The sequence below is a fragment of the Dasypus novemcinctus genome, chromosome 21 (assembly GCF_030445035.2).
Source record: "Dasypus novemcinctus isolate mDasNov1 chromosome 21, mDasNov1.1.hap2, whole genome shotgun sequence".
In the NCBI taxonomy this organism is placed as follows: Eukaryota; Metazoa; Chordata; class Mammalia; order Cingulata; family Dasypodidae; genus Dasypus; species Dasypus novemcinctus.
In genome coordinates, this window is record NC_080693.1 from 70,320,808 (window position 1) to 70,348,361 (window position 27,554).

General features: G+C 40.0%; 1 protein-coding gene across 1 annotated transcript in view; it reads right to left on the reverse strand.

The window, feature by feature from the left end:
- The window catches only part of PITPNC1 (phosphatidylinositol transfer protein cytoplasmic 1), a 291,166-nt gene that overhangs the window by 184,083 nt on the left and 79,529 nt on the right, over nucleotides 1–27,554 (reverse strand). The window lies entirely within an intron of this gene.

A 27,554-nucleotide genomic window follows, 5' to 3' on the forward strand; every position in this document is an offset into this window, starting at 1 on the left:
CAGCAAAATAGTTACATCAAAACAATCATTGCAAATATGACATAGTATTGACTGAAAATTAAACCTTAGAAAATAAAATATATAATGCAAAAGGTTTAATTCTGAGTTAATGCTCAGTATTAATTCTAAGTATGAATGAAAATAAAGGGAGATGGGAAGGGAAGGAAAAGCTACTGCTGTAAGTACTGACCATCTTGACCTTGATAATTAGAAAAAACAAAAGTTGAGAATGTGTTTGCAAAACCTAAAAGTAACTACAAGAAGAATTAAAAACAGGATGTGATTTTTAAATCACTAGAGAAGATACAGCAGAGGTTAAAGGAAAAGTATAAAGAAGTATTTTAAAAAAAGATGGCAGAAATAAGATCACACCATTAGTTATAATAAGAGTAAATGAGTTACACATCCATATTAAATGGAAACAAATTTATAATCGGTTGAAAAAAATTCAGAGATATTTTGCTTGCAAGAGACAGAACTAAATCAAAATGAAAGAAAGGATGATCAAAGATTCAGCAGAAAAGAACAAGCAAAAAGAAAGTAGTGATATTAATTCACAATAATAGAGTATATAATTTCTTTTCATGTGCTCATGGAACATATAAAAATTAATCATACAATAGACCACAATAAAAAGCTAAATAAATTCTAGAAAAAAGAGAAACTGTACAGGACCAATTTTTACTCCTCCCTCAAAACAACTCACTGAAAATTTCAAGTCTAAATCAAAATTCCAATAAGTTAAAGAACAAGTTAAAAGAAGTTTCCTATATAAACTTTTGGTCATAAAGGATATCAAAACTCCAGTTACAAACAATTTAAAAACAGAAAGTAACAAAGTAACAAGAGAACATTAAAACTTATAGCCAAAACTATAATCAAAGGCAAGATGGGAAGTATACTATTACAACCTATTCTTTCCAATATAACTCTTAGGTTTAAAGAAACCCAAATCCAAATTTTGATGCTGTTTAAATATTATATATACATATAAGAATATGCACGCATACAGAAAGAGAAAGAAAACAAAACTCTTCAAATTTTGAGCCGTTACTTCTGGATTATTGAATTTCTCTTTCCTTCTGAATTTCTTAAATATTCTCAATGAGCATGTAGCACTTTTATAATCAGAACAAGATTAAACAAAAGCACAACAAAACATAATTTACAGTCACAGGAGGGTAAAGAAAAACAAACATCCTCTTGCCAAAATGATCAAGGCAATTAAAATTCTATCCTTTGTTTTGACTTCCAATCTCTAGCCTGGTGATAATTATTATCAGTCTGGTTTTTTTACTGTGCTTCAGCACCATTTCTATCCTCTGGTCTTGTGCTACAGTCCAGGCATGATATGTCCTGGCTAACAACATAAAACTAACTTTTTCTCTCTTTTTTAGGAAAAAATCCAGTATAAAGACAGTTGGGCAACTACAGACAACATGGTGGCTGCTACTATGTTTTAAAGTTAACAGTTTCATATAACATCATTTATGTTATGGAATTGACAGAAATTAAAATAGAGGGGCTGAAGAGGTTCTCCTTTCTTTGTTGTTATAGTATGTGGTTTTTTGTTTGTTTGTTAAAGCAAATAACTGGGAGATAATATAAATGGCACTTCAACTATCACAAGCAATTCTAATTCACATGGAAAAACAAAGAACACCAGTAAAGGTAATTAAGTAATTATAAAAGACAATATAAATGCATATTACTTTTCCTTTTTTCTCTTAAATCATTTAAAAAGTAATAGTATAAAGCAATTTCTATATAGTTTATTGTTGGGCCTATAACATATAGAAATGCAATATATTTGACAACAACAAAGCAGTGGGTGGAAGCAAAGTTGTTTCAGAGTAAGGAAATGACACCAGATGGTAACTCAAATCCATCATATGAAGGAAGGCCAGAAACAGTAAATAAGAAGGTCAAACTATAAATGTATATACTTGCTCTCCTTTCTTCTCAGTTTCTTTAAAAGACATAAAATTACATAAAGTAATAATTATAGCAATGTTTAATTGGGATTTTAACATATATAGATAATATGTGTATAACAATAGTGGTACAAAAAGGAGGAAGAGGAATAGAATTATATAGGGCTAAACTTTCATAACTCACTTGAATTAAATTAGTAAAAATATGAGGTAGATTCTGATAAACTATGAAATATATGCGGTAAGCCCTAGAGCCACCACTAAGAAAATAAGTTTTTTTTTAAAGTGAAAAAATAATAAAAGAAAAGAAAATGTTACACTAGAAAATACTTAATGCAAAAGAAAGCAGTAAAAGGGGAACAGGAACAAAAAAGACATGAGACATAGAAAACAAAAGGCAAAGTGGCAGACATACATGCAACTATATCAATAATAACAGTAAATGTGAAGGGTCAAGCAATCTAATCAAAACGCAAAGACTGTCAGACTGAATTTAAAAAAAACAACCCAACTATACACACACTTTAGATTAAAATTATTAAGTAGGGGAAACGGATGTGGCTCAACCAATTGGGCTCCTGTCTACTGTATAGGAGGTCCAGGGTTTGATGCCCAGGGCCTTCTGGTGAGGGCAAGCTGGCCCACATGGCGAGCTGGTCCACATGGAGTGCCAACCCATGTGGGAATGCAGCCCCATGCAGGAGTGCCTCTCTGTGTGGGAATGCCGCCTAGCATGGGAAAGCTGCTCTGCGGAGGAGTGCCAGCTGATGCAGAGAGGTGGTGCAGCAAGATGACACAACAAGAGACACAGAATAGAGAAAATAAGAAGACATAGTAGAAAAGGGAGCTGAGGTGGCACAAGAGAGTAATCAACTCTCTCCCATTCCGAAAGGTCTCAGGATCGGTTCCTGGAGCCACCTAATGAGAATACAAGCAGACAGAGAAGAACACACAGTGAATTGACACAGAGAGTAGACAACGGGGGGAACGGGGGAATGCGGGAACGGGGGGGGGGGGGCAGGGATAAATAAATCTTTGAAAAAAAAGTAAGTAGGATAAAAGTGAAAGGATAGAAAAGATATCAGGCACTTAACAACCATAAGAAAGCTGGAACACCTATACTAATATCAGGCAAAAAGGCTTTAAAACAAAAATGTTATTAGAGATAAAAAGGGACATTTTATAATGATAAAAGGGTCAATCTATAGGAAGATACAGCAATTATAAACACATATGCATCTAATAGCAGAGTGTAAAAACTGACAGAATTGAAGAAGTAGATAATTCAACAATAATAGCTGGGAGACTTCAATACCCCACTTTCAGTGATAGAAAAACTAGACAGAAGAGCAACATAGGAATAGAAAACTCAAATAATACAAAAAAGCAACTAGACCTAACAGTTATCCATAGAACTCTCAATCCAAAACAGCAGAATATACATTCTTCTCAAGCAGGCATGGAACACTCTCCAGGATAGATCACATGCTAGACTTAAAACAAACTTCAAAGGAAGCAGATTTGGCTTAACGGATAGAGCATCCGCCTATCACATGGGAGGTCTACGGTTCAAACCCAGGGCCTCCTGACCCGTGTGATGAGCTGGCCCACGCACAGTGCTGATGTGCGCCACGAGTGCCGTGCCACACAGAGGTGCCCCCGTGTAGAGGAGCCCCACGTGCAAGGAATGCACCCCAAAAGGACAGCCACCCAGCGTGAAAATAGAGCAGGCTGCCCACCACACACATGGAGAGCTGATGCAGCAAGATGACGCAACCAAAAGAGACACAGATTTCTGGTGCCACTGATGAGAATACAAGCAGACACAAAAGAACATACACAGCGAATGGACACAGAGAGCAGACAACGGGGCAGGGGCGGGGGGGGGAAGAAGGATACAGAAATAAATAAACTAAATAAATTTTTTTTAATTAAAAAATAAAACTTCAATAAAGATTTTAAAGGATTAAATTCATACAAAGTATATTCTCTGACCACAAGGAAATAAAATTAGATATCTGGTAATTCACAAATATGTTGTAATTAAACTATGTACTTCTAGATAACAAATGGGTCAAGGAGGAAATCACAAAGGAAATTAGAAAATACTTTGAAATGAATGAAAATGAGAATACAACATAGAAAACTTATGGAATGCAGCTAAAGCAGTGTTTAGAGGGGGAAGATATAACTGTAAATACATATATTTAAAAAGAAGGAGGGTCTCAAATCAATAACCTAGCCTTCTACCTGAAGACACTATTAAAAGAGCAAACTCAACCAAAAGCAAGCAGAAGGAAGAAAAAAATAATGATTAGGGTGGAGAATAATGAAATAGAGAAAATCGACAAAATCAAAAGTTGGTTCTTTGGAAAATTCAACAAAATTGACAAATCTTTGGGTACACTGACCAAGAAAGAAGACTCAAATTACAAATATCACAAGCAATGCTTTGTTAAAATGTTTTTCAGATCTTCTCTGTGCTTCAGGAAGAATGGGTTCTAGAGAGATTTTAACCATTTCCTTAGCCTTTCAGCAGAGGGTTGAGAACTTGTTCTTCAGTAGTGTTACATATATGGCTGCATGTTCCTGGAAGAGCAAAGCAAATATTGCTTCCTGCCTTTTCACCTGCTTTAGATAAGATCTGTTTTTGCACCTATCTGAGAAAATAGATTCTGAATAGCTTTCTGTGTTGTGTTTACACTATGTCGTATATTTTCATTTGCTCTAGACTTGAAGGCAGAAACAAAACCAAAGAAAAACAGCGACTTCTGTTCAGTGGGCAAACGGTCCTGTTCCTTTGGGTAAGGGTGTTCTATAGACTTTTGGAAGGTTGGGGAATATACTAGGGTTGCAAAGAAGTTACCCAAATGTAAGATAGTGACGAGGTAACATAGACCCCATTCCCCTTCAGAACAGAACCAGACCACCAAGATTCAATTACCTGCTCTGTGATCAGAGCAAGTTCTCTACCTTTGCCAAGCTTTAACCTACTCATTTGGGAGATGAAGCAGTTCAATAAGTGAACCAGTTCCTACTACCACCATTCACCCAGATCTACAAATGGGAAATCCAGACGTTATCATCCCTGATGCCTTCCTACTCCACCCTAGACACATCCTGTAGATTTACTTCTCAATAACTCTCACCTCTGCTGACTTCTTTCCATCCCACCAGTAGTTGTCCTAGTCTAACTTCCTTCCTCTGGACTCCACAATCGCTTCCAAAGAGGACTGCCCAAAGCCACTTTTGTCTCTCTCCATCTCTTCTCACTGCAACGGATTTTGTCACATTCCTGGACAAAACTCTCAATTGTTCTTGGAACAAAGCTCCCGATCTTGAATATGGTCTGTGATGCCGTCTGATCTGGCACTGGCCTCCCACTCCAACTTCTGCATGTGCCGTCCTCTCCCCTAGATTTTGGTGCCTCGGACACACCAGTCCACTTCCTCTTTTCTTGGAGCCTTTGCACTCATGGCTTTCTCAACCTCTTGCTATTTAGTCCCTTTCCTTTTGCCTAATTAACTACCCAGCTCACTCAAACTTCTTCAGACACCTTCCCTGGGTATTTAAGACTAAACAAGTCTCCCTGTCAGATCTTCTCATAACACCGCATACTCTTCCTTCAAGGGAAAGGGTTAAAATGAGGCCAGCATGATAAATGCTATGACCCATCATGGCAGACATCTCCAATCAGATGCAGCCCACATTCTCTTCAACACAGCATTCCAAGCAGCCACTAGAGACTGATCAGACTGAAGGTTTTCTGTTTTTCTCTGTTTTTTGTACTCAGGTCTACCTATTCCTTAATTCTTGGATATCCAAAATTTTCCAACCTCCTTATGAAGCTTTCATTGTTTCTATCCGAAACTGCTTTTATACATCTAAACCAAATTTGCATTTCAATTTAAATCCATTTCCTGGAAATGCCTGTGCTTTACTAAAAATCTGGAGAATGATGAACAGCTTAGTGACCTAAAAAAAAGTACAAGTGAACTTAAAACACTGATCATGATTTTATGAAAACAGACAGGAAGAAGACCAAGGACTAATTCTTAGGTCTATGGCACAGCCATGGCAATAGATTGTTTGCTTAATCACACAAACTTTCATCTTCCTTCTTCACTGTTACTCTATAGATGCTGTGGTACACCAAAAGGACTTGTTATAACACTAGCAGCTAATGCTTATTCAACAAATTATGTTTAATCTTCATTAGTAACTCTGAGAGGTAGGTGCAGTTATGATTACCCCATTGTAAAAACGAGGAAACTGACGTACAAGAACAAAATGAAGGCATTTTTAGATAAGCTAGAATTCAGAAAGCTCACTTTCACCCATACTTTTTCTTATGTGAAAATTACAAGAGAGTGTACTCATTCAAGAGACTGCAAAAGGAGAGAATAAAAAAGGAAAACAAGAAATTCAATAAAAGGCCAAGGGAAGCGGACTTGGCTCAATGGACACGGCGTCCGCCTACCACATGCGAGGTCCGCGGTTCAAACCCCGGGCCTCCTTGACCCGTGTGCAGCTGGCCCATGAGCAGTGCTGATGTGCGCAAGGAGTGTCCTGCCATGCAGGGGTGTCCCCCACACTGGGGAGCCCCACGCGCAAGGAGTGCGCCCCGTAAGAAGAACCCCCAGTGCGAAAGAGAGTGCAGCCTGCCCAGGAATGGCACCGCACACACGGACAGCTGACGCAGCAAGATGACACAACAAAAAGAAACACAGATTCCCATGCCGCTGATAAGGATAGAAGCGGTCAAAGAAGAACACACAGCAAATGGACACAGAGAGCAGACAACTCAGGGCGGGGAGGGGAGGGGATAGAAACAAATAATAATAATAATAATAAAAGGCCGAGCAAGGCAGAGAAGGGGAGGAGGTAGCCTGAGACAGTGGCTGGTGGGTTGGAACAACGTGATGATGGCTCTGAAAAGTAGTAGGGGCGGGGGGAGAGTCATGTAACCAAGAACACATTTATGGTACTAGATGATGAAACAGATTATTATTTTTTTAGTCCACATGAAAAACAAAGAAAAGGAGGAACTCTAGGAAACAAAATCTATGATTGAGGTTACATAAGAAAAGAGAATTCATCTGAATCTTGAGGCATGAATTATTGCACTTCGGGAGGTCTGTTGTAGAGAGAAGGTAATATAACTCCAGCACCTGTGAACAACATTTGCACCATCATGAGAACGTAAATGTTAATTACTGGTTTCAACTTCTAGAAACAACCTAAAAACATTAGGATTAGAGAATGGGATATAGCTGCTACAAATCATTTTTTAAAACTGAGATAAAATTCTCTCTTTTTAAGCATACAGTTCAGTGTTTTTTATTATAGCCACAAGGTTGCGCAGCCATCAGCATGACCTAAAATCAGAACATCTTTATCACACCAAAAGAAAACCCCACACCCCTTAGCAGTCTCCACTCCCCATTCCCCATTTCCTCCAGCTCCTGGCAACCATAAATCTACTTTTTTGAATTTGCCTATTTTGGATATTTCATATAAACAAAATTATACAATGTGTGGCTTTCTTTCACTGAGACTAATGTTTTCAAGGTTCATCCATATTGTAGCATGAATCAATACTTCATTCCTTTATATGACTGAGTAATATTCCATTGTATGTATATACCACCATTAGTTTATCCTTTCATTTGTAGAGAGCCATGTGAGCTGTTTCCACCTTTTGGCTACTGTGAATAATGATGCTATTAACATTCATGTATGTATTACTTTTGAATGAAAGAAATAGCATTTTTAAAATCACTCCCAGCCTTCATTTCTCTATTCTAAATAGATACAATTCTGCATCCTTTTTTGATAACACTAACTGTTTTAATTGTCTATGTATGCCTCTTAAAATAATTCAAGAGCCCTGACAAAAGTGAAACCACTTTTTTTGAAGGTACTCAGGAAGGCTCAACCAGAGTGGAACAGCAAGTGTTTTCCATGCTTTGCAGCAGAGTGGGATTCAAACACTGGCTATTTGTTGATACGATAATTTCACAGGAAACAAAGGGAGACTGGGACTCAAGATTGGGTGATGCTTGTCAAGAGTGAACCCAACATTTTTCACAAAAACAAATGATACCTTTACACGATTCAATTCAAAGACAGCGAGCCATGCATGGGATTTAAATGCCTTTGGAAACTGGTAAAAAAAATTTTTTTTAATTTTTAAAAAGCTGCATATTTGGTAATACAGTTAGAGGCCTGAAAATATTTTTCATATAATTAATTACATGGGGAAATTGTTGCATGCAAGAATCTTTAGTTAAAGTAAATAAATGGTAGGAGGAAATAGAGAAGAGGACTAGTGGAGAAGGGAGAATGTCTTCCTCCAAGTGTTTGTTAGAGGGGGAGTATTTTGAAAATTTGTTGTTTTTCCCAATTCAAATTGTGCTCTCTGGCATTTCTTCCTCTAAGGACAAGTATTACACTTGGCACTACATCAAAAGCACTCTCTGTAATTCCAGCAACATCTTCCTCTCAGAACTGAATTCCCAACACCACCAAAATTCCTTTGTATTTCACTATTTCCAAAAACTTAAGCATAAAAAGTGGAAAATAATCAAATAAAAGATGACCAAATACAGATAAACGCTTCTATAGTCAAGGATTTTTCTTTTTAATGCAGATTATATGTCTTCAGACAAAAAATAAAAATAAGTGGAGTGGATGTAGCTCAACAGTTGAGCATGTGCTTCACATGTACAAGGTCCCAGGTTCAATCCCTAGTACCTCCTAAAAAAATAAAAAATTCAAGTAAAATACAATAAAAACCCTCTATTAACACCAACATGACTTAAGCTAAAAGAGTTAGAGCTATATGCTCTCTCCATTTAGTTGCTTTATAGATAGCTCTATAGTCAGGTTTGGTCAGTTATGCTGTGTAACACACCTCAATATCTCCATGGCACAAAGAGAAAAGTTGCAAATCAATGGGGCACTCTGTTCCTCATAGTTACTCAGGGACCAGGGCCAATAAGAGTAGTCACCATCTTGGACTTTGCTTGTCATCACACAGAGGTGAAGACAGGACTCTGGAGGGTTCACACCTACAATCAAATGCTGAGCTCAGTAGTACGTCTCTCTCATTACAACTCATTGGCCAGAACTGATCCCATGGTTTCACCCAACCACAAGGCACCAGGAGTTCTCTCATGTGTCCAGAATGAGAGAACTGGATATATGGACAATCACACAAACAAGAACCAATAGATTTTGAAAGCCACACTAGAAATGAGTTTATAAAATAGGCTACAGTTTTTTAATGTACTATTATTGCCACAATTTGGTTTAAAATTTGGAAATTCCATCTGGGTGGCTATACTGTGATGCCAGCCTCTAAATTGATAAATCTTTATCCCCATCAGGGTTGTCTTTACAGTTTAAGTGTGCAGCCAAAAACCATAAATCATTCTCTCTTTCATGAGCATTTCCTGAGGTCTAGGAAGTAATAAACTTTCACCATTTGGGTCTTTTTTTTTTTTTTTTTTAAAGATTTATTTATTTATTTCTCTCCCCTTCTCCCCCCACCCCGGTTGTCTGTTCTCTGTGTCTATTTACTGCGTCCTTTATGCCCACTTCTGTTGTTGTCAGTGGCACAGGAATCTGTGTTTCTTTTTGTTGTGTCATCTTGTTGTGTCACTTCTCCGTGTGGGCGGCACCATTCCTGGGCAGGCTGCACTCTCTTTCGCACTGGGCGGCTCTCCTTATGGGGTGCACTCCTTGCGTGTGGGGCTCCCTTACATGGGGGACACCCCTGCGTGGCACGGCACTCCTTGCGTGCATCAGCACTGCGCATGGGCCAGCTCCACACGGGTCAAGGAGGCCCGGGGTTTGAACCACGGACCTCCCATGTGGTAGAAGGACGCCCTAACCACTGGACCAAGTCCACCGCCCATTTTGGTCTTTTGATAGACATTGGCTTTTCAAGCAAGCAATTATGACTAACTATGAGGATCTCCTGAATTAGTAATACCACTAACCTTTTCCTATTTTATTCATTATTTTAGCATAACAGAATGCCAATTAAGAGAAATGCCCAGTTCTTCAGGCTATCTTAAATAATATGAGCTAAAATCCAGTCATAACCACTAATAATAGGAGCTAAAATCCAGTCATAACCACTGATTTTTTAAAAATTGGAATTGTGATTTGCTAGGTCAATCAAATGTCTAAATGAAAATGGGCAGCTTTATCTAAGACCTTATTCTGACTTCCTTAAAGCAGAATTTATGTTGACTAATAGATAGTTACAAACCGCTGACTCACATTTAATTGCATATCAAGTATGCAATGTAGAGTCACCCAATTCATTGGTCAAGATAGTCCTTGAGGGAAGCGGATTTGGCTCAAATGATAGAGCATCCACCTATATGTGGTGAGCTGGCCCACATGCAGTGCTGATGCGTGCAAGGAGTGCCTGTGCCATGCAGGGGTGTCTCCTGCATAGGGGAGCCCCACGCACAAGGAGTGCAGCTTGCAAGGAGAGCTGCCCCGTGTGAAGAAAGCACAACCTGCCCAGGAGTGGTGCTGCACACACGGAGAGCTGACACAGCAAGAAGATGCAACAAAAAGAGACACAGATTCCCAGTGCCTCTGACAAGCATGCAAGCAGACACAGAAGAACACACAGCGAGTGGACACAGAGCAGACAACGGGGGGGGGGGGGGGGGGGGGAGGCGCGGAGAGAAATAAATTAAAAAAAAATAATAAATCTTTTAAAACAAAAAGACAGTCCTTGAAAATGTGTCACATCATTTTAGAGTTGAATGATCTTCCCCTCACATTGTAAGAAATATGTAGATATAAATTATCAAATCTTTTTCCATTTCTGTCTTGACCAGCTAAATGGCATAACCAGCCATCTATCTGACTAGATCACCTGGAACAGAATTCAGGGTCATAGGTTTGATTCTGACATTGCTAGTCCTCAGTGTGGGTTCCCCCAGAAACAGACCCTGAGAAAAGAAGTCAAGTGCAAGAAATGTATTTGGGAAATAAAGGGAGCAGGGAAGAGAAGAAGTCAATAAATGGTATGTTTCAAGCTAAATTCTGCTGGGGGCAACTGAGCTGAATTCCACCGGGGGAACCTGCAAAATCCAGTGTATACACCAACTCCTCTAAGTCATGGGTTGGGCTGTTCTGAGAAGCACTGGTTCCTGGCAATTCCAAGTGCTACATAGGCAGCAAAAAGATCTATTGGGGGGTGGGGGGGGGCGCAGAAAAATCATCAGGCAAGGAAATGCAAGTGCTAGAAATTGGAAGTCAGGCCAATATGTATTGAAGAGTTAAGGATGACAGGATACAGGAAGGCACCAACAGCATCTACTACAACTATAAACTCATCTGATAATGACCACTAGCTTTGAGTCTAACTCCAGTCAGCTGCCTTGTTGTAGGACACTAGAAGAATCATACGACACCTGTATACATCCAACAGTGAACCAGTATGGTTAAAAATAGTGGAAGACCAAGATATAGTTCTTTCTAATATACTTAGTAATAGGGAAACGGACTTTGGCCCAGTGGTTAGGGCGTCCGTCTACCATATGGGAGGTCCGCGGTTCAAACCCCGGGCCTCCTTGACCCATGTGGAGCTGGCCATGTGCAGTGCTGATGCGCGCAAGGAGTGCCGTGCCACACAGGGGTGTCCCCCGCGTGGGGGAGCCCCACGCGCAAGGAGTGTGCCCGTGAGGAAAGCCGCCCAGCGTGAAAAAGTGCAGCCTGCCTAGGAATGGCGCCACCCACACCTCCCGTGCCGCTGACGACAACAGAAGCGGACAAAGAAACAAGACGCAGCAAATAGACACCAAGAACAGACAACCAGGGGAGGGGGGGAAATTAAATAAAATAAATAAATCTTTAAAAAATATATATATATATATACTTAGTAATAGTAAAACTCAAGGTAAACCAGAAAAAAAAAAGGTTATATTTCATAAAACTACAGTTGTATGTCAAAAGCAACATTTCCCTAAGTGAGAAAGGGGTTCCAAGGTCAAAAAAACTTGTGAACCCTCTATCCTCACTCCATCACATCATCTTTTTTTTTTACTGTCTTTTCAGTTTTTTATCACTGTCAGAAATTATGCACTCATTTGTAGATTTACCTGTTCATCGACTGTTTTGACCAATTAGAATATGAGAACTGAGACATTGCCTGTCTTCTTTGCTACTGTAGCCCCAGCACCTGTCTCATGGATGCTTAATAAGTAGTTGAAAGAATAAGCAAATATCCCCTTTTCTAGAGAGACCCAAAACCCATGGGCACAGCATAGGCTGTGAAAAGCCCTATGATAAAGAAATCTGTTTATGTACACCAGCATTTCCCAAATGTATTTGACCACGATACTGTTTTTTCCTGTAATTTAATTTTCCCTAGGAACAAAGTTTGAGAAATACTAATCTAGAGATTCCAATGCCAACAAGACTGAGAATAACTTTAGTGAGTGTTATAGAATTAATAATCTGTAGACTGCACTGCAAATATTCATTCCTAGAAATTCAGCAGACTGAATTTCTAAAGGCCACTACTTTAGCAATGGAAAATGTCTCATTCAGCTACCAACAGCTGGCCTATTTCTAGAAGATGCTAAAGTACAAGTTGCATAATAAAAGGTGCTCTTGTGAATTGCATTGTTAGTCCAAATTTTTATTTACTAAAATCAATTTGAATTATACTACAAATCAAATTGATCCTAGGGACTGGGAAGATTGGCTTACCACTGATAATGGCAGTCTTCTTCAGTTGGGGTTTATTTCAGGTCTTGTTCATTGATAAATCTACAAGTTATATCAGAATATCTGTTGCCATGGAAACATATTGCTTAGTGGACAAAAGCAGGTGATAATAAATGTGTGCAACATCATCTCATTTTTTAATTTATTTCTCCCCCCACCCCCTATTCCCCCCGTTGTCTGCTCTCTGTGTCCATTTGCTGTGTGTTCTTCTGTGTCTGCTTGTATTCTCACTGGGCAGCTCAGGGAATCGATCCTGGGACCTTGCAAAGTGGGAGAGAGGCAATTACTCTGTTGCACCACCTCATCTTCCTGTTCTGCTATGTCTTCTTATTTTCTCTCCTCTGTGTCTCTTGTTGCGTCATCTTGCTGTGCCAGCTCTCTGCATTGGCCGGCACTCCTGCATGGGGTGGCTTTCCTGCACCAGGTGGTATTCCCACACAGGGTGGAACTCCTGCGTGGGGCCCCATTCCCGTGTGGGCCAGCACTCCGTGTGGGTCAGTTTGCACGCACCAGGAGGACCTGGGCATCAAACCCTGGACCTCCTATATGGAAGATAGGAGCCCAGTTGGTTAAGCCATACCCATTTCCAATATGATCTCATTTTAATAGCATATATATTGTATATATAAGCTCCCACTGGATTGTCAACTCCACGAGGGCAGGGAATTTTGTCTGTTTTATTCATGCTATAGTCCCAGGGACTGGCACTTGGCAGGCATTCAATAAATAATTGTTGACTACAGGATAAATGTTTGTATCGGAGGAAATGTTTGTACATGTGCATATACAAATATATTCAACAGTGTTGAGCTATGGTCTGTGGATATTTTTTGCTGGACTTGTGTTTCTTTCATTCTTCTGTAAGGAAGGTACATTGCTTTTGTTTTAGGAAAACAAAAGCCTTATCTCTTACGATGATGGTTCGGTTACTGCCATCACAATGGTTTCTGAAGTCCATGGAGAAGAGGTCTGTGGGAAAAACAGCCAGCTGAGGTGCCCTTACCAGGTCTTCCTCCACACCCCCATCCCCACAACAAACTTGGGGCTTCAGGTAAATTAGAAGCAGCACCTCCTCTTTAGACAGCTGGGACCCTGGATTTTAATCAGGTCTTCTCTGCTGTACCAGTGCTATATCCACACACCCATCAAAGCAAGATATTTAGAAAAGCTGCATATCATTTGGTTGCTTCCTAAATTATGGAGCACTGGACACAAAAGCTGGAAAGGAGAGTTACTGGAATTTCTAAAAGACTGTCAATTTATTTCTGAGACTTGAGATGGAGCATATGATAGCTGTGCCATTCAGCTTTCCAGTGGTGAGTTAAGAATATTTAAAATCTATAGCCGATAGCCCAGACTCTCTGAATCCTAGCAACGGGCATGATCTAATACAGGGCTCTTAACCTTTTTCGTTCCACAGACCCCTTTGCCAGTCATGTGAAAACCATGGACCCCTTACTAAGTCCACACTATCCTGGGTATTATTTAATAAATATATCACACCCACACCAACATGTCCCCACAAGAATGGTTGTTGTTGTTTTTTAATTTCAATTCAAGCTCGTGGACCCCTTGTTAAGAGCCCCTGCTCTAATACCTGCTCAAGCCTGAGACATAGAGTATTCTTGATTGAGAATGCAGAGTTTTTGTCTAAGGAAAGTGTGATTTGTTCTTAATCCCTATGTCTAAAATTTGAACCTTATAAAGCACCCACACTGAAGAAATGCTATTGAATTCATCAGTGGATCCTCCATTTCACAAAAGATTTCCAAGTGTGATTGGATGTTTTAATCAATTGGAAAACTGTTTGGCAGTATTTACTAAAGCTGAATATACACAGCCTATGACCCAACAATTCAACTTCTGAAAATATACTCAACAAAGCCCCAAACTGGAAACTACTGAAACGTCTAATGCTCTAACAGGAAAAGAATAAATTGTGGCATATTCACACAGTGGAACACTACACAGCAATGAGAATGATCAAACACACAATATGGATACATTTTGCAAACACAATGTTGAGTGAGAGAAGCCGGACGCAGAAGTCGACATACTGTATGATCCACTTAAAGTTCAAGAGACAAAATGTAGACATGGTATTAGAAGTCAGGATAGTGATTATCTTTGAGTGGTGTGGAGACAGAAATTTTCTGGGGTTTTGCTGATGTTCTATTCCTGAATCTGGTTGCCGGTTGCTGTAATAGTTCCTGGGGCGACCATAAGAAATTACCACAAACTTGGTGGCTTACAACAACAGAAATTTACTCTCTCCCAGCTCTGGAGGTCAGAAATCCAAAATGAAGGTGTCAGCAGGGACAAGCTCCCTCCAAAGATTATAGGCGACAATCCATTCTTTGCTTCTTCTAACTTCTGGGGTCTGTAGCTGCATCACACTCAACCTCTGCCTTCTCCTCTGTGTCTTCTATTCTGTCTCTAATAAGGACACTTGTCATAGGATTCAGGGCCCACTGGGTAAACCAGGATGATCTCATCTCAAGATCCTTAACTACATCTGCAAAGACCCCTTTTTCCAAATGAGGTCACTATCACAGGTTCTGGGGGACACGTCTTTTGGGGAGCCACAACTCTATCCTCTCCAGTTACCTGGGTGTCAAACTTTACCCAGGGAGGCATCTGCTTTTCTAATTGGATATTCTCTATCAGTTAAGAATTTTTTGACAGTCAGCTTACAACTTCTCAAAAGCACATTTGTTATTCACGAGGAGGCATTCTGCAGGCATCCGTCGAAAAAGGAAAACACCATCCCTGACATTTCCCCAGCCACAATGCCAGCAGTATAGTAAGGTCCTCACCACTCTGGACCTTACCAGGATGTAGAATGACCTCACAACAACTTAATGTATATTTTACTTATCTAACCTCCCACCCCCTACCCAAAGTGGTGAAATTGGAACAAATTATAAGCCAGAGACAATCACAACCTGGCTCTGCTTCCTGTCAGCTTGGAGATCCCAACGTGGTTTTCGAGAGACATTAATGAACATGAACTTGGGGATTCCTGGCGTGGGCATAGGGGTGCCTCCCACCCCAGTTAGCAGGGAAAGCAGCCAGTGCTCTGCACCCAGATGACCCAGAAAACGTTTCTTAATGAACCGCCAGGCGTGACTCACGCCGGCTCCCCCATCTGGCAGATCTCAGTGTCCTGCGGGTTCCTGGGAACGCGCTGCCCAGAGTCAAGTGCACCAGCTGCAGCGGCCGGCTGCGTTCACACGCTTCCCTGCGTCATCCTGACGGCCACACGCTACGGGGCTGGCTCCGGCTCCCAGTTCCAGAGGCTGAGATGACTGGGCAGCCCCAGGAGGTCGCCTCCTCTCACTTTCCCATGGGCCTAAGTAAAATCCCGGGCCTGGAGGTGTCTGGGGCAGGCCTGCATTCTACACTAACAACTCTTGGCACCGTAATTCAAACTCATTAGCTGTGTTAATGCAGAGAGAAGGAAAGAAGAAAAGAAAAAAAAGACAAAACCCACAACCCTGAGCCATTCACTTTTCTCCAAGAAGATCAGAGCCGGGGAGAAAGAATCCCAAGAAGCAACATTTAAAACACTCGCAGCAAAGGGTGGGGGGTGGGGGAAGTAAGGAAGTGGGTTGGGCATAGGAAAAAAGCCTCTCATTCTCCACTGGAAACAGAGCTCTGCTGAGCACACGCCATCACTGAGGAAGTCCCCAACACTTTCTGACAGTCTTCCTGACACGAACTCTAATTTCTAAATCAAATTTCTAAATCAACTACGGGTCCCTCCAGATCTTTCTTTTACATCTTTTTATTTTCTGCTCAGAACTGCCCTGAGGGCTGCTTCCCAAGCATTAGAGCCCCATGCACGGGGTGGGTCTTTATCCGCATTCTCCTTACTGCTAGAACATGACGTAGTTCACATCCATGGACTCCTGCACGGCCTCCCTCAGTCCCCACCAATTCCACCTGTTCTGTCTCAGAGTCATAGTATTTTAGAGCTAGAGGGGATGTTTCATTAATTTTCATCTAATTTCATCTAATTTTAAACCCAAGATTTAAAAAATTTTTTAACAACTAATATCCTGACAAATTAAGTAATTCATCCCTGTTTAGACAGATGACATACACAAGTCAATGACCCAGATATGTTTATGCTTGGTGTCAAATCACACACAGAAATATCCACAACAAAGCTACTCAAACTTATAAACGAATTCAGCAAAGTGTCAGTGTATTGTTTCTATACACTAGTAATGAGCAATGTGAGAGGAAATCAAGAAAAAAATTTCATTTACAGTAACAACTAAAAGAACCCAATATCTAGGAATAAATCTAACCAAAGATGTAAAGGACTTATACTCAGAAAACCACAAAACATTGCAAAATCAAAGAAGACGTAACTAAATGGAAGTTCATTTTGTGTTTATGGACTGGAAGACTAAGTATTGTCAAGAAGTCAACTCTACCCAAAGCAATTTATAGAATTATTGCAATCCCAATAAAAATTCCAAAAGTCTTTTTTGCAGAAATGGAAATGCCAATTATCAAATTTATAATGAAGGATAAGGGGTCCCAAATAGCCAAAACCATCATAAAACTTTGATAAAGAAGAACAAAGTTGGAGGACAGATATGTACCAATATTAAAACTTATTACAAAGTCACAATAATCAAAACACCATGGCACTGGCATAAGGACAGGCACATAGACCAATAGAATCAAATTGAGAATTCAAAAATAAACCCTCACATTTATGGCTAACTGATTTTTGAAAAAGGTACCCAGTCCCCCCAATTAGGAAAGAACAGTCTTTTCAACAAGCAGTGCTTGGATAACCCCAATATCCATATGAGATATCTCACACCTAATTCACACCGTTTGCAAAAATCTACTTAAAATGGATCAGAGACCTAACTATAAGAACCAGAACTATAAAACTCCTAGAAGAAAACATACGAAAATATCTTCAGGATCTTGTATAAGGCAATGGTTTCTTAGACTTTACACCCAAAGCAAATACAACAAAAGTAAAATAGATAAATGGGTCCTCATCAAAATTTAAAACTTGTTTATCAAAGGCTTTTATCATGAAAGTAAAAAGAAAACCTAAAGGGAGAAAATACTGGAAACCACAGATCTGATAAGAGTTTACTATCCAGATTATACAAAGAAATCTTACAATTCAACAACAAAAAGACAAGTCACTTAAGAAACAGGCAAAAGACTTGAACAGACATTTTTCCAAAGATAAACAAAGGGCCAAAAAGCAAACGAAAAGATGCTTAACATCATTAGCATTAGGGAAATGCAAATCAAAAGCACAATGAGGGAAGCAGACTTGGCCCAATGGATAGGGTATCTGCCTACCACATGGAAGGTCAGCGGTTCAAACCCCGCGCCTCCTTGACCCATGTGCAACTGGCCTATGCGCAGTGCTGATGCGCCGCAGGGAGTGCCGTGCCACACAGGGGTGTCCCCGCATCGGGGAGCCTCACGCACAAGGAGTGTGCCCCATAAGGAGAGCCACCCAGCGCGAGAGAAAGTGCAGCCTGCCCACGAATGGCACTGCACACACGGAGAGCTGACACAACAAGATGATCCAACAAAAAGAAACACAGATTCCCAGGCCGCTGATAAGGATAGAAGCAGTCACAGAAAAACACACAGTGAATGAACACAGAAAGCAGACAATGGGGGTGTTGAGGGGAGGGGGGAAGGGGAGAGAAAAAAAAAAGCACAATGAAATACCATTTCACACCAACATGGCTCTTATTTACAAAATAGGAAATTCCAAGTGTTGGAGACCATGTGAAGAAATAGGAACATTCATTCATTGTTGGAGAGAATATAAAATGGTGTAGCCACTGTGGAAGAGTCTAGCAGTTCCTCTGAAAGTTAGGTAGAGACTTACCATATGACACTTCTCTGTATATACCCAAAAGAATTGAAAGCAGAGACTCAAACAGATAATATGGAAGAAACCCAAGAGCCCATCAACCAATGAATGGATAAACAAAATGTACTATATACATACTATGGAATGTTATTCAGCCATAAAAAGACATGAAGCTCTGATACATATGACAACATCGATGAAACTTGAAGACATCATGCTATATGAAATAAACCAGATATAAAATGACAAATATTGTATGATCTCCCTAATATGAAATAATTAGAATAAGCAAAATCAAAGAGTCAGAAACTAGAACATAGGTTACCAAGGGCCAAGGTAGGGGTAGGGAATGGGGAGTTAATGCTTAAATTGTACAAAGTTTCTATTTGGGTGTGATGGAAAAGTTTTGGTAATGGATGGTGTGTTTTTTTATTTTGTTTTGTTTTAAAGAGTTTATTTTATTTATTTATCTGCCCTGCCCCCCGCCGGCGGCTTGTCCCTTTCTCTGCTTTCTCTTCTCTGTGTCCATTCACTGCACATTTTTTCTGTATCTGCTTGTCTCCCTTTGTTGTGTCATCTTGCTACAAGGGCCAGCTTTGCCTTCATAAGGAGGTCCTGGGACGCGAATCCAGGGCCTCCCATATGGTAGACAGGAGCCCAACTGATGGAGCCACAGACGCTTCCCATGGATGGTGGTTTTGGTAGCACAACATTGTGAACATAATTAACAGCACTGAACTATATATTTGAACATGCTTTTTTAAAAGGGGAAATTTTAGATTGTATATATGTTACTAGAAAAAAAATTGAAAGAAAAATCAACCGTAGGACTGTGTAACACAGTGAACTCTAACGTAAATCATGGCCTATCATTAACAGTACAGTTATAATATATTGTTTCATTAATTGTAACAAATGCCCCACACTAATGCAAGTTTTTTCCCTTTATTAGAGAAATTGTGGGGTTACAGAACAATCATGCATAAAATACAGGATTTCCATATACCATCCCACCACAAACACCTTGCATTAGTGTGGGACATTTGTTACAACTGATGATAGCACATTTTATCATTGTACTACTAATAAGTCCATGGTTTAATTTAGGGTGTACTGTGTACTATAGTTCCATGGATTTAAAAAAATTTTTTTAAATTCTGTTACCATATATACAATCTAACATTTCCCCTTTTAATCATATTCAGATATATATTTTAGTGCTGTTAATTGTCTTTACAGTGTTGTGCTACCATCACCACCATTACCAAAACATTTCCATCATTCCAAATAGGAACCCCTAACATATTAAGCCGTAACTTCCCATCCAAGTATTTAATAACAGGGGAGTATGTAGGAAACTCTGTATTTTCTGCATGAATTTTCTGTAAGCTGACAATTTTTTCTCAAAACAAAACATCATGAAGTCTTGTTAATAAAAAAAAACTTCCTATTTCCAAGTCTTTAAAACCTGGGCTGAGATTTACAAATTTCTAGTTATGTTGTAAAAAAATAACTGTAAAGAAGAGAGAAAGAAAGGGATGGAGAAAATATTCAGGCTTAGTCATTTACCTTGGGGCTGCTTGACCCTGGATGTCTTTTAGATTCACCTCGCTGGCTTTCAAAATTCCTGATGCCCAGACCAGGCCTCAAAAAAAATTAAATCAGAATCTCTAGAGGAGGGATTTGAACATCAGGAAGTTCCCAGGTGATTGCAATGTGTAGCCAATGTAGAGTACCATTGATTAGAGTACCACTAAACCAGAGTTTAGGCTACAAGAGCTGGGTAATGAGTAAAACTGTAGTCTTCAAAAGAAGAAAAAGGAAATAAAAAAGAGGGTGTGGCAGGTTGTAATTATTTATGAATTCCAAAAAGAGATATAGATTATGTTTGTAAACTGGTCCATCCCTCTGGGCATTATACCGTTTGACTGATTTAAATTCAAAGGCTTTACCTTTACTTGATTTAATCAAGATTAGGGCTTTACTCGGCCATGTCATTAGGGCATGCAGGGTTGAGACGCCACCCCCTTGGTGGGCTATATAAATGGACACTCAATCAAGAACACAGAAGAAGATAAGACACAGAGGAATAGAGAGAGCTCCACAGACAAAGAAGAGGAGAGAACTTGTCAGCTTTGATCCTGTGGCCCCAGGAAGGGAGATGAGACATTTGCCTGATAGTCTACAGCTAATCTTTTGAAGACACAAGAGCAGCTGAGCCCAGAATGAAACGAACCCTCCAGCCTACAGGTGAGATCAGAAGAAGCTGGGCCCATGGAACCTTGAGAGGATATCTGAGCCCTCACAGATATCAGCAGTCATCTTCCTTCAACACGTGGCATCGGACATTTGGTGAGAAAGTACCTCTTATGGTACCTTGATTGGACTCTTTAGAGCCTTGTAACTATAAACTTCTACCCCAAATAAATACCCTTTATAAAAGCCAACAGATTTCTGATACTTTGTATCAGCACCTCTTTGGCTGATTAATACAGACGGGAGATGAATTTATAGGAAGCAGTCTTCAATTTCCTTTGCCATACTAATCACGGGGAGGCTAATCAGATATAGGGCTGAACTACAAAAGATAAGGCTGCCCTTCCACACCAAACCTGTGACCATAGAGGCCTCTAGGCTACGACAGGAGGAAATAGGAACCAGAGTACGAGATCAGAACCTACTTACTCTTAGGGTAGTCACAGGTTCTCAAGAACCTTTTTTTGTTCTTTTCAAAAGAAACCCATTGTGTGCTTCTTACAGATCTCTCTCGGGTGTTGGTGGAGGCTTAGTGAAGATGGAATTCCCAAAGATAAGCGTGTCGCCCATAAAACTGGGAAGCCTGACGTCTGTGCCCAACACACCCGGCTACTGGAATCTATTTGGCAGGAATGGCTGACACAAGAAAGAGTTATAGAGACTTGCAGCTCCCCGGGGGCATGCTGAGGGCCAGCCTGGCAGGCCTTGTGTTCCACGTTAGGTAACAACCCAAGCCAGCTGCCAGCTTCCTGGCAACACGAGGTACATACTGATGTGCTCTGTGCCTGGGATGAGCCAAGAATTAATTCCCAAATATCTTTACCATGCAGCTTTTCCCCTAATTTCCAAAATGCAGTAATGCCACTTACTTGTTCATTGAGAAATCTCTGGTTTGCTCTTTGGTGGGTTCAATCAAATGTATTTTTAAAGGGGTTTATTTTTCATCTTTTCCTTCCCTTTTTGCTTAGTATTCTAGAGGCAAAGAAAAACTTCAGGAAGGAGAAAATTCTCCCGGCAACAGCTCTTTTGAGCTGCACAGTAATTCAAATGTTTCAAATGCATAAGCTCTCTCCTTTCCTGATACCTCTGAGAAAAATGGGGAAGGAAAAAAAATCTCAGCTCTCTCTGACCAGTGGTCCTAACTATTCCTGAACCCAGTCTGTGCTGACCCTATACAGAGGATGACACGTGACAACATTTTCTAGGGGACTTCCCAGGCCAGGCATCTAAATAAACTTGTCAAGCTCCCCCAGAGCAGTGCTCACACTTGGCCTAGAAAGTCTATTCTAATGATTCGCCATAAAGCCCAAATTTTGCAGCTGGAGAAACTTTCCCCTTTCTTAGATAAGGGTTTGGAAATTAGCAGTTCTGTCAGAAGTCAATCATTAAACTAGAGTTGGATTAAATACCTGCCAGTTGGGGATCCTTCTGAGCTTAGGCAGACACATAGAAGCACTGGTTTACTTCTTCAACATTCATGCAAAGTTTTGCAAAATAAAAGACATTTCTCTAAACAAAAAAGGGAAGAGGTTCTCGCCCATGGAGAGGATAAAGAACCCTAACGTAAATGGCGTGAGCTGTGATAAAGTCCTAACCAATATTCACATTTGATGCTAGGATTTTAAAAATTGATATTTAAGAATAAATACCACAGTACACTTAAACATAGAACATGCCACCTTTGGGAATCCAGGATATAGCCTGAAGGGTGAGAGAGAAGGGTATTTCCTGGATACTCCTACCTCCACTGGGCTCCAAAAGCATAGACACTTTTTGGTCAGTTATATTTCTCTTTATGTGTCTGAATTCCAAATGCAACCTTCCTGCCTCCCTCGCCATCATTTTTGCCCCATCTGCTTGTCCTTGGATGGAAAGGTGAAGATCCCCTTCCATATAACTGCCCCACGTGCCTCATGATTTCTCTAAGTCCATGGAACTCTGGGACTCTCAAGTTTTCCACAGCAAGGTGTCAGTGTGTGGACAGAAGAATCCCAGCTTTACACTGGGACCATTTCATATCAACGTCATCTTCTCATCAGAGCTAATGGAGCAGACATAGCTTTGCAAAACTACATCCATACTTGCTAAAGGAAGAAGAAAAGGTGCGTTTTTCTACCTTTATTCCTAAAGGTACGCTAAAGTTCATATGAACTACAGTGTCCTATACCTTTCTCTGTACATAAGAGAGAATTTGGCTTAAGAAATACCACCATCAGTATATACTGAATGGTCATTATATATATATATAGCCAAACACTAAGATAATGCACTATATTCTAAAACACTGCCGGGAAGCGGACTTGGCCCAGTGGTTAGGGCGTCCGTCTACCACATGGGAGGCCCAGGGTTTCATGGGAGGTCCGCGGTTCAAACCCCGGGCCTTCTTGACCCGTGTGGAGCTGGTCCACGTGCAGTGCTGATGTGCGCAAGGAGTGCCTTGCCAAGCAGGGGTGTCCCCGCGTAGGGGAGCCCCACGCGCAGGGAGTGCTCCCCATAAGGAGAGCCACCCAGCGCGAAAGAAAGTTCAGCCTGCCCAGGAATGGCGCCGCACACACGGAGAACTGACACAACAAGATGATGCAATGAAAAGAAATACAGATTCCTGTGCAGCTGACAACAACAGAAGTGGACAAAGAAAAACACGCAGCAAATAGACACAGAGAACAGATAACTGGGGGGGGGGGGGGAAGGGGAGAGAAATAAATAAATCTTTTTAAAAAATAAAATAAAACATTGCCTAGACTCTTGAGAACATTTTTTGGGCACATTTAAACAGTAGAATGACCATAATTTATGTAAAGGGAGAACTTTCTCAGTACAGTTCAGAAAATATAAAATAAAAACCTCTAACAACTGAATTTAGTGCTTAATAACTCTCACTTGCTAAAGTTTGAGTTTAATCTACTGCGACTTTTGATATTCTAATACATCTAGCATGCCTCACCAAAAGAATAATTTTACTATCGCTACTAAATTCAATTAGAGTGGTTACATTTTCATGATAAAGTAACATTTGCAGGGCCATCCTTTAACACACAAGTTATTAAATCCCACAGTCCCTTAATCCACATTGCTGACTTATCTAATGCATTTAAGCCTCCCTTGAGAAACCATATTTCAGCTCTTGGCTCACATTGTGAGAGTGTTCACTTTTCTGACCTAAGGAGTCTTTTTTTTCCTCTTGACATCCTAAGAGTCATCTTTAATAATGTTTTTCTGTATTTCCAATGTTCTCATTGCCTGATTTAGCGAGTGAGTTCTTCTCCCATAGAAGCACCCATCAGATGTGTCTACTCCCAGGTACTCCCAAGCACATAGTTCCAACTCATGACCTGGCAGATACCCTACCACAAAATCCATTAAATTTAGGGAAAATGTTAGCATCTATGCTTTCCAGCATTTTTCAGACACTTCTCACTGTGCCAGCAACAAATGTTCCTGGTGGCATGACCACCAGGAAATTCACACACACACACACACACACACACACACACACACGAGGCATTCAGCCCAGCGGTAGGTAGGAGTGAGGACTCAGGCCCCAGGGTGCCTGGATTCAAATCTTCACCAACCCTGGGCAAGTCACTTGGCCTCTCTGGGGTTATTTCCCTATCTGTTAGACAAAGTTACTAATTGCAATCATCTTTACTGGCATAATGACCCAGAGTCAAAGGAAACCCTAGTACTTCAGGTGTCATTTGAAATTTTTATTGAAATCTTTAATCCAATTTCTTAGGGAATTGGTCTAATATTTTCACAGGTCCAGATAAATGGCAGAGTAAGAACCAGCATGTTCTCAATTAGGGCTTCTCTACCTTAGATGTTTTTCAGAACAAGATCGGATGTAAATCAACAATGACAGCAGCCCATAGGGAATTATACCAGTTTCTGTGGTTACTGAACTAAATATGAATTATTTGTTACCAAGTCAGGATCATTCTGTTTTAGGATAACAAAACAGTTCAACAGAGGCTTATTTTTTTAATCTGAAAAAAGTTGGCTATAAATGATCTGAAACTTAACAGAAATCTAACTAGGCAAACTTAGAAAGGAGGAACCAAGATGAGCATCGATCATGTAGGGGTTTCGACAACAACTCTCAGACACGGTTATCATCTCCTTTTTATGGGCAAGAAAACTGAAAAAAGAGATGGGTGAACAATGATGAAGGGAGGAATGGCTACTGCCTGGCAGCCAACCATGTTGGCTACGTTAGAAACCTTTCTGCTCTTCAGTTTTAACAGAGTCGTGTTTTGAAAATTGAGATCTATATGCTTCTGAAGTAGAAAAACCATAGTATGAAACACCAAGTTTTCCTTCCACCCCTCATTCCCTCATGCCTTGGGGGGCTACCAATTCAAGCTGTTAGTACTTCAGTGGAAACTTTCCATTTTGCTCTCAGATGGTTGGGTAGATGATGGATAGCTGGACAGATGGATTTAGTATTTAAAATCAATAAAAAAAAAAAAGGGGGGATGGGGGAGTAGGTATAGCTCAGTGGTTGAGCACCTGCTTCCCATGTATGAGGTCCTGTGTTCAATGCCTGGCACTACCTAAAATTAAATTAAAAAAATAAAATCAATAAACCTATAGGTCAAAAAACATTTTCCATAAAAATTTGTAACAATTAAAACCAGCATCACAGCCCAGAAAGGGCAAATTCATCCTAATGGTGACCAAAAAAGGGTAAGATTATTTTAAAAGACCATATTACTTTTCAGCTCTTTAGCCACTTTATAAAAAGAAGGAAATATTTTATTTTTATTGTCATTGTGAGATTTCAACTCTCAGCACTAACAGTTTTTTTAAAAAACTTTGAAATTATTTATCCAGAGATGTTTTGGCTATGAAACTTTCTTACAAAATTGGCTGCATGTCTAAATTCTGCCCCAAACAGGTTTATCATTAATATGAATCAAGAAACATATCTTTCCATATCTGCAGGTGTTCTGCAAGCAAACCTTCCTGAAAGGAGCCAGAAGGGCTGGGATCTAAAGATGACTCCCTCATTCCCACTACACCCCAGTCCAAAAATCATCACTGCTAAAGATCAGGGGTTGTGTGTGTAAAGACTGTCCTCTCCCCTCTAAAGTCTGTATCTGAGCTTCCCTTCAAACAGAGAAAGCAAACTGTACAAAAACAGGAGCATTTTATAGAGAGGCAGGGAGCAAATGTGGCTCAAGCAGTTGAGCCTTAAGTGGGAGATCCCGGTTTGATTTCCAGTGCCTCTCAAAAAAAAAACAAACAAAACAACAAACAACAAGCAAAACAAATGCTAAAAAAAAACTCAAGGAAGCCCATGTGCCTCAGGGGTTGAGCCCTGCGTTCCCACATATGAAGTCCTGGGTTCAATACCTGTCCCCCCAGTACCTTAAGAAAAGAGAGACAGAGAGAGAGCAGAAGATGGTGTCTGGCAGGGCTATGAGAAGACTGAAGGAGACTCATGGTTTTTAATGTCACAAATGGATTATGTAATCCTGGCAAGTGACCTGGCTTTTCTACATCTTAGTTTCTCATCTGTAAAATAAGGCAATTGGATCACAAAATATTTCAATTTCTTCCCAGCTGTAGAAATCCTTATTTCTAGAAAAAGCACAATTTGCAAAACAGCAATTTTCAAATCTGAGCCTCATTTGCAACAATTTTTGCTTTATGGGGCTTCTGCAACCTGATTTTCCCAAAGCACCAAATGGTTCTTACTGTCCCTTCAAACATTTTGTTGCATCTTAGGGAATATCAGGGAAATACCAAATCAGAGGCATGTAGATTCCAGAGTGTCTTAAGGGGACACTTTTGGGGTGGATTAGAGAAGAGGCCAAAATCCCATAGTGATTCCGCCTAAGTAAATGCACCAATTGACTTTGGAAGTCTTTGTGCATAGAACCAGAATTTTTTTTCAGTTTTATTAGCCTAGACTCCACAGAGTTGAAAAATCTAATGTTAGGTCAAAGATATACAAAATGTAATCCTATAGTGAAGGGGGTAATATATCACATGATTACTAAAAACACTACCAAAGACAGCAAAATTTCTATACAAGGAAGAAAAGTTAAGAGTTTCCTTTAAACTGTGGTTCTTTCAAGATATTTTATGTTAAAGATCACTGGGTTTTTAACAAAGAATTACAATAAACCACAAGTTAACTGAAGATCAGTTAGTCTCACATTATTGTTAGGTCAGTAGGAAAATATGATTCAGTTCCTCTACGAGGTAAAGTAAGGTCATGCCACCCTAAAAGGTCACAAAACACAAACAGTTTTACTTCTTCCAAAGATACCAGTAATTCTGGTAGCTCAACAAAGCAGAATTACAAGCTTTTCAATTTGGCTAAGTATTATTCCTTGACCCTCACCAAATTTCTCCTCTGAACTCATCTGACCACTCTTTTGACCCTTCCCATGTACTACACTTTAGATTGTTATTGCTCCTGTTTCTCAATTGGACGGCAAATCTTTGAAGGCAGCATCTAAATTTTATACCTTCTCTGTGTTCTTAATTCCTAAAGGAAACGCTTTCTGGAGAGATCTAATCCAAAACTCTAATCCCCTTTTAATTTTTCAATAATATTTTTTTACTATACAGGAATTACAGTAGGTGGATACTAGAAGCTGTCCGGCAATTTCCATTTTTTCCCTTCTTCCATAACACAAAGATGCCTACAAGGATTTGGTTCTAGCCTGCTTTTAAATATGCTGTATTTTCCCCAAATCAAAGATTTGATATAT